The 15,936-nt window shown below is 38.9% G+C and overlaps 1 non-coding gene across 1 annotated transcript; it reads right to left on the bottom strand.

The window, feature by feature from the left end:
• Window positions 1–6,242: 6,242 nt before the first annotated feature.
• On the bottom strand, window positions 6,243–6,350 carry LOC130953922 (small nucleolar RNA R71). The gene has a single exon (XR_009076083.1). It is a non-coding gene; the product is annotated as a small nucleolar RNA R71 (small nucleolar RNA).
• Window positions 6,351–15,936: the final 9,586 nt, after the last annotated feature.

Genomic DNA, 15,936 nt, shown 5'->3' with positions numbered 1-15,936 from the left:
TGGTCAGCTGTCCCACTTGTGCCTCCAGGTTTCTAATGGAGGACCTTGTTTCATTCATGAAACTTTGAGTGGTTTTGATCAGATCAGAGACCATGGTTGCTAAGTCAGAGTGGTTCTGCTTAGGATTCTCTGTCTGTTGCTGAGAAGATGATGGAAAAGGCTTGCCATTGCTAAACCTGTTTCTTCCACCATTATTGTTGTTGAAACTTTGTTGAGGTCTCTGTTATCCTTCCATGAGAGATTTGGATGATTTCTCCATGAAGAATTATAGGTGTTTCCATAGAGTTCTCCTAGGTAATTCACCTCTTCCATTGAAGGGTTCTCAGGATCATAAGCTTCTTCTTCAGATGAAGCATCCTTAGTACTGCTTGGTGCATTTTGCATTCCAGACAGACTTTGAGAAATCAAATTGACTTGTTGAGTCAATATTTTGTTCTGAGCCAATATGGCATTCAGAGTATCAATCTCAAGAACTCCTTTCTTCTGATTTGTCCCATTGTTCACAGGATTCCTTTCAGAAGTGTACATGAATTGGTTATTTGCAACCATTTCAATTAGCTCTTGAGCTTCTGTAGGCGTCTTCTTCATATGAAGAGATCCTCCAGCAGAGCTATCCAATGACATCTTGGATAGTTCAGAGAGACCATCATAGAAAATACCTATGATGCTCCATTCAGAAAGCATGTCAGAGGGACACTTTCTGATCAATTGTTTGTATCTTTCCCAAGCTTCATAGAGGGATTCTCCTTCCTTCTGTTTGAAGGTTTGGACTTCCACTCTAAGCTTACTCAATTTTTGAGGTGGAAAAAACTTTGCCAAGAAGGCATTGACTAGCTTTTCCCAAGAGTTCAGGCTTTCTTTAGGTTGTGAGTCCAACCAAGTCCTAGCTCTGTCTCTTACAGCAAAAGGGAATAGCATAAGTCTGTAGACCTCAGGGTCAACCCCATTAGTCTTGACAGTGTCACAGATTTGCAAGAATTCAGCTAAGAACTGATGAGGATCTTCCAATGGAAGTCCATGGAACTTGCAATTCTGTTGCATTAGAGAAACTAATTGAGGCTTAAGCTCAAAGTTGTTTGCTCCAATGGCAGGAATAGAGATGCTTCTCCCATAGAAGTCGGGGGTAGGTGCAGTAAAGTCACGCAGCACCTTCCTTGCATTGTTGGCATTGTTGTTATTTTTGGCTGCCATGGTTTCTTCTTCTTTGAGGAATTCTGTTAGGTCCTCTACAGAGAGTTGTGCCTTAGCGTCTCTTAGCTTTCGCTTCAAGGTCCTTTCAGGTTCAGGGTCAGCTTCAACAAGAATGCCTTTGTCTTTGTTCCTGCTCATATGAAAGAGAAGAGAACAAGAAAATATGGAATCCTCTATGTCACAGTATAGAGATTCCTTGAGGTGTCAGAGAAAAAGAAAATTAGAAGGAAGAGGTAGAAGAATTCGAACTTAGTCAGATAGAGTTCGAATTGTGCATTGAGGAGGAGTGGTACTCCATAAATAGAAGGATGTAAGAAGAGGGGAAGAAATTTCGAAAATTAAATTAAAAAGATTTTAAAAACATTTTGAAAAACTTTAATTTATTTTCGAAAACTAAGAGTGGGAAAGAAATTAAGTGATTTTTGAAAAAGATTTTGAAATTAGAAATAAAAAAGATATGATTTTAAAGTTATGTTTTAAAAAATATGATTTAAAAAAAATATGATTTGAAAAACAATTTAAAAAGATTTGATTTTAAAAATTAATGACTTGCCTAACAAGAAAAGATATGATTCAAACATTAAACCTTCCTCAACAGAAAAGGCAACATACTTGAAATGTTGAATCAAATCATTAATTGTTAGCAAGTATCTTTGCAAAGGGAAAGAAATTGATTTTGAAAAAGATTTGATTGAAAAGATTTGATTTGAAAAAGATTTGATTTTGAAAAACTTTGAAAACTTGGAAAAAAATTGATTTGAAAACAAAATCTTCCCTCTTGTGCCATCCTGGCGTTAAACGCTCAGAATGGTGCACATTCTGGCGTTTAACGCCCAAAGCTCTACCCTTTTGGGTGTTAAACGCCCAGCCAGGTACCCTGGCTGGCGTTTAAACGCCAGTTTTTCCTTCTTTACTGGGCGTTTTGAACGGCCAGCTTTTTCTGTATAATTCCTCTGCTGCATGTACTGAATCTTCAGTTCCCTGTATTATTGACTTGAAAATAGAACCAAGATCAAATAAACAATGCATGCAAGACACCAAACTTAAAATAAGACACTAGACTCAAACAAGAAACATAAAATATTTTTGGTTTTTATGATTTTGTAATTTTTTTTGGATTTTTCAAAAATTAAGTGGAAGAAGAAAATAAAGGTATCAAAATTCTTAATGAGAATTCCAAGGATCATGCAATGTTAGTCTAAAGCTTCAGTCTAAAGGAATTAGACATGAATAGCCAAGCTTCAGCAGGACATTGCATTCAAGAGCTAAATTGATGATAATCAATCAGCTTTGGTGATGATTGATGAGCGGATAATTTGTACGCTTTTTGGCATTGTTTTTAGTATGTTTTTGGTAGTTTTAGTTTAGTTTTTATTATATTTTTATTAGTTTTTAGTTAAAATTCACTTTTCTGGACTTGACTATGAGTTTGTGTGTTTTTCTGTGATTTCAGGTATTTTCTGGCTGAAATTGAGGGACCTGAGCAAAAATCTGATTCAGAGACTGAAAAGGACTGCAGATGCTGTTGGATTCTGACCTCCCTGCACTCGAAGTGGATTTTCGGGAGCTACAGAAGCCCAATTGGCGCGCTCTCAACGGTGTTGGAAAGTAGACATCCTGGGCTTTCCAGCAATATATAATAGTCCATACTTTGCCCAAGATTTGATGGCCCAAACCGGCGCTCAAAGTCACCTACAGAAATTCCAGCGTTAAACGCCGGAACTGGCACCTAAATGGGAGTTAAACGCCCAAACTGGATTAAAAGCTGGCGTTTAACTCCAAGAAGAGTCTCTACACGAAATTCCTTCATTGCTCAGCCCAAGCACACATTAAGTGGGCCCGGAAGTGGATTTTTATGTCATTTACTCACCTTTGTACACCCTAGGCTACTAGTTTTTCTATATATAGAACCTTTTACTATTGTATTTTCATCTTCGGACATCTAGTTCTTAGATCATTGGGAGGCTGGCCTCACGGCCATGCCTAGACCTTGTTCTTATGTATTTTCAACGGTGGAGTTTCTACACACCATAGATTAAGGTGTGGAGCTCTGCTGTACCTCGAGTATTAATGCAATTACTATTGTTCTTCCATTCAATTTCGCTTGTTCTTTTACCAAGATATCACTTGTTCTTCAACATGATGAAGGTGATGATTGACGCCCATCACCATTCTCACCCATGAACAAGGTGACTGACAACCATTCTTGTTCTACAAGCATCTGAGGCTTAGTGAATATCTCTTGGATTTCTGATTGCATGATGCATGGTTGATCGCCTGACAACCGAGTGCTCGCCTGACAAACGAGCCAGCCATTCCGTGAGATCAGAGTCTTCGTGGTATAGGCAGGACCTGATGGCGGCATTCAAGAGAATCCGGAAGGTCTAAACCTTGTCTGTGGTATTCTGAGTAGGATTCAATGATTGAATGACTGTGATATGCTTCAAACCTGTAACCTACTGGGCGTTAGTGACAGACGCAAAAGAGTGATTCTATTCCGGTAGGGGAGGGAACCAAACCGGTGATTGGCAGTACTGTGACAGAGTACGTGCATTAGCTTTCACTGCGCGGATGGGAGGTAGCTGCTGACAACAGTGAAACCCTACATGAGCTTGCCATGGAAAGGAGTAAGAAGGATTGGATGAAGATAGTAGGAAAGCAGAGAGACGGAAGGGAAGGCATCTTCATACACTTGTCTGAAGCTCTTACACCAATGATATACATAAGTATCTCTATCTTTATCTTTATGTTATTTTCGTTCATCACCATTATACATTTGAGTCTGCCTGACTGAGATTTACAAGATGACCATAGCTTGCTTCATACCACCAATCTCCGTGGGATCGACCCTTACTCGCGTAAGGTTTATTACTTGGACGACCCAGTGCACTTGCTGGTTAGTTGTGCGAAGTTGTAGTTTATGCCATGGTAGTGAGCACCAAGTCTTTGGCGCCATTACTAGGGATTGTTTATGTTTTGAAAAGTATTGATCACAATTTCGCGCACCAAGTTTTTGGCGCCGTTGCCGGGGATTGTTCTTGAGTATGGACAACTGACGGTTCATCTTGTTGCTTAGATTAGGTATTATTTTTCTTCAGAGTTCTTAAGAATGAATTCTAGTGTTTCAAGGTGATGTTCTTATCATCACCAAAGCTGATTGATCATCATCAATTTAGCTCTTGAATGCAATGTCTTGCTGAAGCTCAGCTAGCTATGTCTAATTCCTTTAGACTAAAGCTTTAGACTAACATTGCATGATTCCTGGAATTCTCATTAAGAACTTTGATACCTTTATTTTCCTTTTCACTTAATTTTCGAAAAAAAAAATTTACAAAATCATAAAATCCAAAAATATTTCTTGTTTGAGTCTAGAGTCTCATCTTAAGTTTGGTGTCAATTGCATGTTTCTGTTCTTCTTGCATTTTTCGAATTTTTGCATGTGTCTTTATTAATCTTCAAGCTGTTCTTGATGATTTCCTTGTTTTGATCTTTGAATTCTATTGACTTGAGTGTTTTGTTGTTTCTCATATGCATTCTTATTTTGTTAGTGTCAATAGTATACAAACTGCTAAGTTTGGTGTCTTGCATGCATTGTTATTTGATTTTAGTTGCATTTTGATTATTCCTCATTATTAAAAATCCAAAAATATTTTTAATTTGTGTCTTTTCAAGTCAATAATACTAAGAATTGAAGATTCAGAACATACTGCAGAGGAATTACACAGAAAAAGCTGAGCAGTCAAAAATGCCCAGTGAAGAAGGCAGACTGGCGTTTAAACGCCAGCCAGGGTACCTGGTTGGGCGTTTAACGCCCAAAAAGGGTGCATTTTGGGCGTTAAACGCCAGAATGGATACCATTCTGGGCGTTTAACGCCAGGATGGTGCTAGGGGGAAGATTTTGTTCTCAAAATCAATTTTTTTCAAGTTTTCAAAGTTTTTCAAAATCAATTTCTTTCCTTTTTCAAAGATACTTACTAACAATTAATGATTTGATTGAACATTTTTTGCCTTTTCTGTTAAGGAAGGTTTTATGTTTGATTCATATCTTTTCTTGTTAGGCAAGTCATTAATTCTTAAAATCATATCTTTTCAAATTGTTTTCAAATCATATCTTTTAAAATTGTTTTCAAATCATATCTTCTCAATCACATCTTTTTAAAACCATAACTTTTCAATCAAATCTTTTTAATCACATCTTTTTCAAAATAGTTTTCAATCAAATCTTTTTGATTTCTAATTTAAAAATCTTTTTCAAAAATCACTTGATTTCTTTTCCATTTTTATTTTCGAAAATCAATTAGTGTTTTTCAAAAATGTTTTCAAAATATTTTAATTAATTTTCGAAAATCTTCTTCCCTCCTTCTCACATCCTGCTATTCGAACCTTATCTAATTAAAGTTCGAATTCTTCTCCTTCTTCTTTCTATTTCTCTTTTCCTCTGACACCTCAAGGAATCTCTATACTGTGACATAGAGGATTCCACATTTTCTTGTTCTCTTCTCTTTCATATGAGCAGGAGCAGAGACAAAGGCATTCTTGTTGAAGCTGACCCTGAACCCGAAAGGACCTTGAAGAGAAAGCTAAGAGAAGCCAAAGCACAACTCTCTTTAGAGGACCTGACCGAATTCTTCAAAGAAGAAGAAGACATGGCAGCCGAAAACAATAATAATGCAAACAATGCAAGGAAGGTGCTGGGTGACTTTACTGCACCTACTCCTGATTTTTATGGGAGAAGCATCTCTATCCCTGCCATTGGAGCAAACAACTTTGAGCTTAAGCCTCAATTAGTTTCTCTAATGCAACAGAATTGCAAGTTCCATGGACTTCCAATGGAAGATCCTCATCAGTTCTTAGCTGAATTCTTGCAAATCTGTGACACAGTCAAGACTAATGGGGTTGACCCTGAGGTCTATAGACTGATGCTATTCCCTTTTGCTGTAAGAGACAGAGCTAGAATATGGTTGGACTCTCAACCTAAAGAAAGCCTGGACTCTTGGGAAAAGCTAGTCAATGCCTTTTTGGCAAAGTTCTTTCCACCACAAAGATGGAGTAAGCTTAGAGTGGAAGTCCAAACCTTCAGACAGAAGGATGGGGAATCCCTCTATGAAGCTTGGGAAAGATACAAACAATTAATCAGAAAATGTCCTTCTGACATGCTTTCTGAATGGAGCATCATAAGGTATTGTCTATGATGGTCTCTCTGAACTATCCAAGATGTCTTTGGATAGCTCTGCTGGAGGATCTCTTCATCTGAAGAAGACGCCTACAGAGGCTCAAGAGCTCATTGAAATGGTTGCAAATAACCAATTCATGTACACTTCTGAGAGAAATCCTGTGAACAATGGGACAAGTCAGAAGAAAGGAGTTCTTGAAATTGATACTCTGAATGCCATTTTGGCTCAGAATAAAATATTGACTCAACAAGTCAATTTGATTTCTCAAAGTCTGTCTGGAATGCAAAATGCACCAAACAGTACTAAGGATGCTTCATCTGAGGAAGAAGCTTATGATCCTGAGAACCCTTCAATGGAAGAGGTGAATTACCTAGGAGAACCCTATGGTAACACCTATAATTCTTCATGGAGAAATCACCCAAATCTCTCATGGAAGAATCAAGAGAGACCTCAACAAGGTTTCAATAGTAATGGTGGAAGAAACAGGTTTAGCAATGGCAAGCCTTTTCCATCATCTTCTCAGCAACAGACAGAGAGTTCTAAGCAGAATACTTCTGACTTAACAACAATGGTCTCTGATCTAATAAAGACCACTCAAAGTTTCATGAATGAAACAAGGTCCTCCATCAGAAATTTGGAAGGACAAGTGGGTCAGCTGAGCAAGAAAGTTACTGAACTCCCTCCTAGCACTCTCCCAAGTAATACAGAAGAAAATCCAAAAGGAGAGTGCAAAGCCATAGACATGGCCGAATATGGAGAGGAAAGAGAAGAGGAGGACGCCACTGAGGAGGACCTCAGTGGGCGTGTACCAATCTCCTCTGAGTTCCTCAATGAGGAACAATGGGAATCTGAGGCTCAAAATGAGACCATAGAGATTCCATTGGATTTACTTCTGCCTTTCATGAGCTCTGATGAGTATTCTTCCTCTGAAGAGGATGAGTATGTCACTAAAGAGCAAGTTGCTAAATATCTTGGAGCAATCATGAAGCTAAATGACAAGTTATTTGGAAATGAGACTTGGGAAGATGAACCCCCCTTGCTCACCAAAGAACTGGATGACTTGTCTAGGCAGAAATTACCTCAAAAGAGGCAGGATCCTGGGAAGTTTTCTATACCTTGTACCATAGGCACCATGACCTTCAAGAAGGCCTTGTGTGACTTAGGGTCAAGTGTAAACCTCATGCCCCTCTCTGTAATGGAGAAATTAGGGATCTTTGAGGTGCAAGCTGCAAAAATCTCATTAGAGATGGCAGACAATTCAAGAAAACAAGCTCATGGACTTGTAGAGAATGTTTGGTGAAGATTGAAGACCATTACATCCCTACTGATTTCATAGTCCTAGAGACTGGGAAGTGCATGGATGAATCCATCATCCTTGGCAGACCCTTCCTAGCCACAGCAAAGGCTGTGATTGATGTTGATAGAGGTGAACTGATCATTCAAGTGAATGAAGAATCCTTTGTGTTTAAGGCTCAAGGATATCCCTCTGTCACCATGGAGATGAAGCTTGAAGAGCTTCCCTCAAATCAGAGACAAATAGAGCCCCCAAAGTCAAACTCTAAGTTTGGTGTTGGGAGGCCACAACCAAACTCTAAGTTTGGTGTTGAACCCCCACATTCAAACTCTAAGTTTGGTGTTGGGAGGTTCCAACATTGCTCTGAGTATCTGTGAGGCTCCATGAGAGCCCTCTGTCAAGCTACTGACATTAAAGAAGCGCTTGTTGGGAGGCAACCCAATGATTATATTTTATAGTTTCTTTTGTTATTTTATGTTATTTTGTAGGTTGATGATCATAAGAAGTCACAAAATCCATTGAAAAAGCCAAAACAGAATGAAAAACAGGAAGAAAAACAGCACACCCTGGAGGAGAAGAAGCTGGCGTTCAAACGCCAGTAATGCTAGCTGTTGGGCGTTTAACGCCCAGTCTGGCACCATTCTGGGCGTTTAACGCCAGAAAGGGGCACCAGACTGGCGTTAAACGCCAGTAAAGGGCAACAACCTGGCGTTAAACGCCAGGAATGGGCACCAGCCCGGCGTTTAACGCCAGAAATGGCTCAAAACGTGGATTTTGATGCCATTTGGTGCAGGGATGACTTTTCCTTGACACCTCAGGATCTGTGGACCCCACAGGATCCCAAAACAACCCCACCACTCTCTCTTCTTCTTCACCCATTCACCTCGACATCTCTTTCTCTTCACCACTCACATCCATCCTTCATCTAACACCACTTCTTCCCCTTATGGCCGAACCACAAAGCCATCTACCTCTCCTCCATTTCTTCTTCTACTCTCTTCTTTCTTCTTTTGCTCGAGGACGAGCAAACCTTTTAAGTTTGGTGTGGTAAAAGCATTGCTTTTTGCTTTTCCATAACCATTTATGGCATCCAAAGCCGGTTCAACTGAGAAGGCATGACCTCAAGCCCATCACTAAGAAGAAGATGGAGCAAACAAGAGACCCCTCTCATCATGAGATCCCTGAGATACCTCAAGGGATGCACTTTCCTCCACAAGACTATTGGGAGCAAGTAAACACCTCCCTAGGAGAATTAAGTTCCAACATGGGACAACTAAGGGTGAAGCACATGCCATCCTCCTCCATGAAATTAGAGAAGATCAAAGAATCATGAGAGAGGAGCAACAAAGACAAGGAAGAGACATTGAGGAGCTCAAGCACTCCATAAGACCTTCAAGAGGAAGAACAAGCCGCCATCACTAAGGTGGACCCGTTCCTTGATTTCCTTGTTCTTTATTCTTCTGTTTTTCGAATTTTAGTGCTTATGTTTATCCATGTTTGTGTCTTATGATCATTAGAGTCTTAGTGTCTATGCCTTAAAGCTATGAATATGAATCCATCACCTTTCTTAAATGAAAACTGTTTTTATCACAAAAGAACAAGAAGTACAGGATTTCAAATTCATCTTTAAAACTAGCTTAATTAGTTTGATGTGGTGACAATACTTTTTGTTTTCTGAATGTATGCTTGAACAGTGCATATGTCTTTTGAATTTGTGGTTCATGAATGTTAAAATTGTTGGCTCTTGAAAGAATGATGAAAAAGGAGACATGTTACTGAGGATCTGAAAAATCATAAAAATGATTCTTGAAGCAAGAAAAAGCAGTGAATACAAAAAAGAAAAAAAAAAGAAAAAAAAAAACGAAAAAGAAAGAGAAAAAGAAAAGAAAAAGAAAGAAATAAAGTTGTGATCCAAGGCAATAAGAGTGTGCTTAAGAACCCTGGACACCTCTAATTGGGGACTTTAGCAAAGCTGAGTCACAATCTAAAAAGGTTCACCCAATTATGTGTCTGTGGCATGTATGTATCCTGTGGTAATACTGGAAGACAGAGTGCTTTGGGCCACAGCCAAGACTCATAAAGTAGCTGTGTTCAAGAATCATCATACTTAACTAGGAGAATCAATAACACTATCTGGATTCTGAGTTCCTAAAGAAGCCAATCATTCTGAATTTCAAAGGATAAAGTGAGATGCCAAAACTGTTTGGAGGCAAAAAGCTACTAGTCCCGCTCATCTAATTTGGAGCTATGTTTCATTGATAATTTGGAGTCTATAGTATATTCTCTTCTTTTTATCTTATTTGATTTTCAGTTGCTTGGGGACAAGCAACAATTTAAGTTTGGTGTTGTGATGAGCGGATAATTTGTACGCTTTTTGGCATTGTTTTTAGTATGATTTTGGTAGTTTTAGTTTAGTTTTTATTATATTTTTATTAGTTTTTAGTTAAAATTCACTTTTCTGGACTTTACTATGAGTTTGTGTGTTTTTCTGTGATTTCAGGTATTTTCTGGCTGAAATTGAGGGACCTGAGCAAAAATCTGATTCAGAGACTGAAAAGGACTGCAGATGCTGTTGGATTCTGACCTCCCTGCATTCGAAGTGGATTTTCTGGAGCTACAGAAGCCCAATTGGCGCGCTCTCAACGGCGTTGGAAAGTAGACATCCTGGGCTTTCCAGCAATATATAATAGTCCATACTTTGCCCAAGATTTGATGGCCCAAACCGGCGCTCAAAGTCACCTACAGAAATTCCAGCGTTAAACGCCGGAACTGGCACCTAAATGGGAGTTAAACGCCCAAACTGGATTAAAAGCTGGCGTTTAACTCCAAGAAGAGTCTCTACACGAAATTCCTTCATTGCTCAGCCCAAGCACACACCAAGTGGGCCCGGAAGTGGATTTTTATGTCATTTACTCACCTTTGTACACCCTAGGCTACTAGTTTTTCTATATATAGAACCTTTTACTATTGTATTTTCATCTTCGGACATCTAGTTCTTAGATCATTGGGAGGCTGGCCTCACGGCCATGCCTAGACCTTGTTCTTATGTATTTTCAACGGTGGAGTTTCTACACACCATAGATTAAGGTGTGGAGCTCTGCTGTACCTCGAGTATTAATGCAATTACTATTGTTCTTCCATTCAATTTCGCTTGTTCTTTTACCAAGATATCACTTGTTCTTCAACATGATGAAGGTGATGATTGACGCCCATCACCATTCTCACCCATGAACAAGGTGACTGACAACCATTCTTGTTCTACAAGCATCTGAGGCTTAGTGAATATCTCTTGGATTTCTGATTGCATGATGCATGGTTGATCGCCTGACAACCGAGTGCTCGCCTGACAAACGAGCCAGCCATTCCGTGAGATCAGAGTCTTCGTGGTATAGGCAGGACCTGATGGCGGCATTCAAGAGAATTCGGAAGGTCTAAACCTTGTCTGTGGTATTCTGAGTAGGATTCAATGATTGAATGACTGTGATATGCTTCAAACCTGTAACCTACTGGGCGTTAGTGACAGACGCAAAAGAGTGATTCTATTCCGGTAGGGGAGGGAACCAAACCGGTGATTGGCAGTACTGTGACAGAGTACGTGCATTAGCTTTCACTGCGCGGATGGGAGGTAGCTGCTGACAACAGTGAAACCCTACATGAGCTTGCCATGGAAAGGAGTAAGAAGGATTGGATGAAGACAGTAGGAAAGCAGAGAGACGGAAGGGAAGGCATCTTCATACACTTGTCTGAAGCTCTTACACCAATGATATACATAAGTATCTCTATCTTTATCTTTATGTTATTTTCGTTCATCACCATTATACATTTGAGTCTGCCTGACTGAGATTTACAAGATGACCATAGCTTGCTTCATACCACCAATCTCCGTGGGATCGACCCTTACTCGCGTAAGGTTTATTACTTGGACGACCCAGTGCACTTGCTGGTTAGTTGTGCGAAGTTGTAGTTTATGCCATGGTAGTGAGCACCAAGTCTTTGGCGCCATTACTAGGGATTGTTTATGTTTTGAAAAGTATTGATCACAATTTCGCGCACCAATGATAAGAACATCACCTTGAAACACTAGAATTCATTCTTAAGAACTCTGAAAAATACCTAATCTAAGCAACAAGATGAACCGTCAGTTGTCTATACTCGAAACAATCCCCGGCAACGGCGCCAAAAACTTGGTGCATGAAATTGTGATCATCAATGGCGCCATCAACATGGTACGCTCATTGCAATCTCAACTCATTATCACAACTCCGCACAACTAACCAGCAAGTGCACTGGGTCGTCCAAGTAATAAACCTTACGCGAGTAAGGGTCGATCCTACGGAGATTGTTGGTATGAAGCAAGCTATGGTCACCTTGTAAATCTTAGTCAGGCAGACTCAAATGGTTATAGATGAAATATGAATAAAAGATAAAGATAGAGATACTTATGCAATTCATTGGTAAGAACTTCAGATAAGCGAATGGAGATGCTTTGTCCCTTCCGTCTCTCTGCTTTCCTACTGTCTTCATCCAATCCTTCTTACTCCTTTCCATGGCAAGCTGTATGCAAGGGTTTCACCGTTGTCAGTGGCTACCTCCCATCCTCTCAGTGGAAATGTTCAACGCACCCTGTCACGGCATGGCTATCCAGCTGTCGGTTCTCGATCATGTCGGAATAGAATCCAGTGATTCTTTTGTGTCTGTCACTAACGCCCCACAATCGCGAGTTTGAAGCTCGTCACAGTCATTCAATCATTGAATCCTACTCAGAATACCACAGACAAGGTTTAGACCTTCCGGATTTTCTTGAATGCCGCCATCAGGTCTAGCTTATACCACGAAGATTCCGGTTAAAGAACCCAAGAGATAAACATTAGAGCCTTGTTTGCTTGTAGAACAGAAGTGGTTGTCAGTCACTTGTTCATAAGTGAGAATGATGATGAGCGTCACATAATCATCACATTCATCAAGTTCTTGAGTGTGAATGAATATCTTAGAATAAGAACAAGCTGAATTGAACAGAAGAACAATAGTAATTGCATTAATACTCGAGGTACAGCAGAGCTCCACACCTTAATCTATGGTGTGTAGAAACTCCACCGTTGAAAATACATAAGAATAAGAGTGATCATTGGCTTCGGTCCCAAAGAGGGAACCAGAAGAACCAAGGTCTGATCTAAGAACTAGATGTCCGAAGATGAAAAACACAATAGTAAAGGGTCCTATTTATAGGGAACTAGTAGCTTAAGAATTACAAAGATGAGTAAAAGACATAAAAATCCACTTCCGGGCCCACTTGGTGTGTGCTTGGGCTGAGCAATGAAGCATTTTCGTGTAGAGACTTCTCTTGGAGTTAAACGCCAGCTTTTGTGCCAGTTTGGGCGTTTAACTCCCACTTTGGTGCCAGTTCCGGTGTTTAACGCTGGGAATTCTGAAGGTGACTTTGAACGCCGGTTTGGGCCATCAAATATTGGGCAAAGTATAAACTATCATATATTGCTGGAAAGCCCAGGATGTCTACTTTCCAACGCCGTTGAGAACGCGCAAATTGGGCTTCTGTAGCTCCAGAAAATTCACTTCGAGTGCAGGGAGGTCAGAGTCCAACAGCATCTGCAGTCCTTTTCAGTCTCTGAATCAGATTTCTGCTCAGGTCCCTCAATTTCAGCCAGAAAATACCTGAAATCACAGAAAAACACAAAAACTCATAGTAAAGTCCAGAAAAGTGAATTTTAACTAAAAACTAATAAAAAGTATACTAAAAACTAACTAAATCTACTAAAAACATACTAAAAACAATGCCAAAAAGCATACAAATTATCCGCTCATCAGTTAGATGAAGAACAAAGTTATGGAAAACAAGGATAGAAAGAAGAATAGAGTGATTAACCTAATAAACACTGAGTGATTAGAGAATAAACACAAAATCTAGTGAGGGTTCAATAGCTCATCACCATATATCTATACCTCTATTGTTAATTGTCTTGCAAGTTTGAAAAACATTTTATTTACCCGTCTCAATTGTAAAAGTGTTTTAACATTATCTAAGGTTGGCTATGCATATATGATTCCTTGAGAATGTGAATTAATTTGACTACATGTAAAGCTTTATATATATAGGTGAATAATAACTAGATTTGCATGACTCATTTAGGTAGTTGCATCTAGGATAGATTGCATTGCATGAGATTCCACCATTTTTGCCATATTCTTTCTCTTGGATTTAGCATGAGGACATGCTATTGTTTAAGTGTGGGGAGGTTGATAAACCCATATTTTATGATATATTTTGTGCTGAATTCAAGTGAATTATTCAATCCTTCACCCACTAATTCATGTGAAATTGCATGGTTTTACTTTCCCTTCCTTATTATGTGATGTATGTGAAAAACATGCTTCCTAGGCTTTAAAAATATTAATTTTAATTACCTTTTATTGTCATTCGATGCCGTGACTTGTGTGATAAGTATTTTCAGATCTTCTAAGGCATGAATGATTTAAAGGATGGAAAGGAGACATACAAAAATGGAAGGAAAGCACAAAATGGAGTTTTTGAAGAAACTGGCAGCGACGCGAACGCATGGACGACGTGGCTGCATGCCAGCGCGAAATGGTAGTGACGCGACCGCGTGATTGACGCGATCACGCGCCATAAGCGAAATGCATATGATGTGGACGCATGACTGAAGCGACCACGTGACAAGGAAAACTCTAAATGATGCGACCGCGTGACCCACGCGGACGCGTGACAGAGGCCACGCACAAGAAATTATAGATCTCGTTCCCAGCAGTTTATGGGCTCTTTTTGGCCCAGATCCAAGCCCAGAGAACACAGACCAAGGGCTGTAAAGTGAAGGAATGAAGTGAACAATGGGGAGGGAATTTCAGGAAGAACTTTTTTTAGTTTAGATGTAGTTTTTAGTGAGAGAGGTTCTCTCCTCTCTCTTAGGTATTAGGATTAGGATTTTTAGAAATTAGGAATATTTTCATCTTCTTCAATTACAGGTTCAATGTTCCTTTTATTTGTTTTCTCAATTTAGTTATGGATTTCTATGTTCAACTCAACTTCTTTATTTGGCTATAACTGCCCATGTTACATTTGATATCTTTATTAATTCATGATTTTGAGGTATTTCAGTTTATTATTACTCTCTTTTATTTATGTTACTGTTGCTCCCAATCCGAAGACAATTTTATTCCAGTAGATTTACTTTTCCCCTTTTGGTCTTGGTTAAGAAATCAGTAACTCAGGAATTATTAGACTCAACATGATCGATAATTGCTATCTTTGCTAATTAGCTTGAACTTCTATAATCCCAATCTTTTTCTAGGAATTAACTAGGATTTGGAGATCAAACTAATTAGTCACTTGACCTTCCCTTGCACTAGCAAAGGTTAACTAAGTGGAATTAAGATTCAATTTTCATCATCATTGATAAGGATAACTAGGATAGGACTTCCAATTTCTCATACCTTGCCAAAAGTTTATTTTACAGTTATTTATTTATTTTACCTGCCATTTAAATTACTTGTTCCTCATCTTTAAAAACCCCGATTTACAATCTTGATAACCAATAATAAGAACATACCTCCCTGCAATTCCTTGAGAAGATGACCCGAGGTTTAAATACTTCGGTTATTAATTTATTTAAGGGTTTGTTACTTGTGACAACCAAAACGTTTGTACGAAGGGATTTTCTGTTGGTTTAGAATCTATACTCACAACGCGACTATATTTTTATAAAATTCTTGTGATATTGAATGATAATGTCTTGTAAAAACTTAGGCTAAATGACCATAGGATAGGTTGGAAACATTAAGTGTGTTAAATGCTTAGTGCTTGTGATATTGAATGATAATATGGTTTGAGCATGTGTTGGTGTTTATTGATTATGTTGGAAATGGAATGATAAATGATGATGTGATGATGTTTGATGAATTGGTGATCCTGAAGGTGTATATATAGGATGATGTGAAGTTTATGTTGAGGCTTAATTTATTGAGGTAGGTTGTGGAGGTTTTTCATTTAAATTGTTATATTGTTGTATTGGATATGTGTAAAGAAAGTGGGAATTGAGGTTGGTTTTTATGAAAATTGAGGTTTGAGTCTTTTTGTTTAAAGTTGGCTTTTGGCCGAATTTCTACGAGCCATAACCTAGCTTCCAAACTCTCAAATTATTTCAAACTTGTTTCATATGAAAATTGAGTTCGTGAAGTTTATGCCGTTCGAAGGACGAATGAAAAATGTTTTAAAACGAAAAAGTTATGCGCGTCGAAAGTTTGGAG

Source organism: Arachis stenosperma, chromosome 9 (genome assembly GCF_014773155.1).
Source record: "Arachis stenosperma cultivar V10309 chromosome 9, arast.V10309.gnm1.PFL2, whole genome shotgun sequence".
In the NCBI taxonomy this organism is placed as follows: Eukaryota; Viridiplantae; Streptophyta; class Magnoliopsida; order Fabales; family Fabaceae; genus Arachis; species Arachis stenosperma.
This window is presented reverse-complemented; position numbering and strand designations above follow the sequence as displayed.